This window comes from Colobus angolensis, unplaced genomic scaffold (assembly GCF_000951035.1).
Source record: "Colobus angolensis palliatus isolate OR3802 unplaced genomic scaffold, Cang.pa_1.0 Scaffold64, whole genome shotgun sequence".
In the NCBI taxonomy this organism is placed as follows: Eukaryota; Metazoa; Chordata; class Mammalia; order Primates; family Cercopithecidae; genus Colobus; species Colobus angolensis.
Genome location: NW_012120043.1, coordinates 2,580,504 through 2,581,676, shown reverse-complemented (window position 1 = coordinate 2,581,676; position 1,173 = coordinate 2,580,504).

The following is a 1,173-nucleotide window of genomic DNA, read 5'->3' as shown; positions in this document are numbered from 1 at the left end:
CACTGCAACCTCCGCCTCCTGGGTTCAAGTGATTCTCCTGCCTCAGCCTCCTGAGTAGCTGGGACTACAGGTGTGCGTCACCACGCCCAGCTAACTTTTGTATTTTTAGTAGAAATGGGGTTTCACCCTCTTGGCCAGGCTGGTCTCGAACTCTTGACCTCAAATGATCCACCCTCAAATGATCTACCTCCCAAAATCCTGGGATTACAGGCATGAGCCACCGTGCCCAGCCTTCCACATCTTTTGTAGGGGACACAATTCAAAAGGTAACAGGCATGAGCCACCACACCCGGCTAAATCTAAAATTTTTAAATGAATAATCTTTTAAAAATTGAAAAAACAAACAACAAAAAAGATGATTCTGGAAGTACATTGAAGGAAGCTGGTCAAAGAAGCTATATTTCAGGGTCTGTTTGTTTGTTTGTTTTGAGACAGGGTCTCGCTCTGTCACCCAGGCTAGAGTGCGGTGGTGCGATCACAGCTCACTGCAGCCTCCATCTCCAGGGCTCAAGTGCTCCTCCGGCCTCAGGCTCCCAAGTAGCTGGGACCACAGGTCCACACCACCATGCCCAGCTAATTTTTAAAATTTTTTTGTAGAGACCTGGGTCTCCCTATGTTTATCCATGCTGGTCTCGAACTCCTGGGTTCAGGGATTCCTCCCCAGCTCCCCCAAGCCTCCCAAAGTCTTGGGATTACAGAGAGTGAGCCACGGAGCCGGCCCAGGGATCTATATATCATTGAATCTCCTCAACAGTCTATGAGCTAGGTAGCTATTATCCCCATTTTTCAGAGGGAGAAACTGAGGCACAGACAGGTGAAGGTTCTGGCTGAGGGTCCCACCACTGGGGCCCCTCCATGCCCTGTCTCCGCTTGGGGCTCAAGGAGCCTGAGATCTGGCTGCACTGTTCCAGAGGCCGAGGAGCAAGAATGGAAGAATCAGGATGGAGACAGACCAGCCCATCCCGGGGGGCATAGCCGTCCAAGCCGGCCTCGCCTCCCTACCCTAGGAGCTTGACCAATGGCAGAGACAGAGAATGGGAGCAGTGGCTCAGACCTGTAATCTCAGCACTTTGCAGGCCAAGGCGGGTGGATCACCTGAGGTCAGGAGTTTGAGACCAGCCTGGCCAACATGGTGAAACCCCATCTCTACTAAAAATACAAAAATTAGCTGGG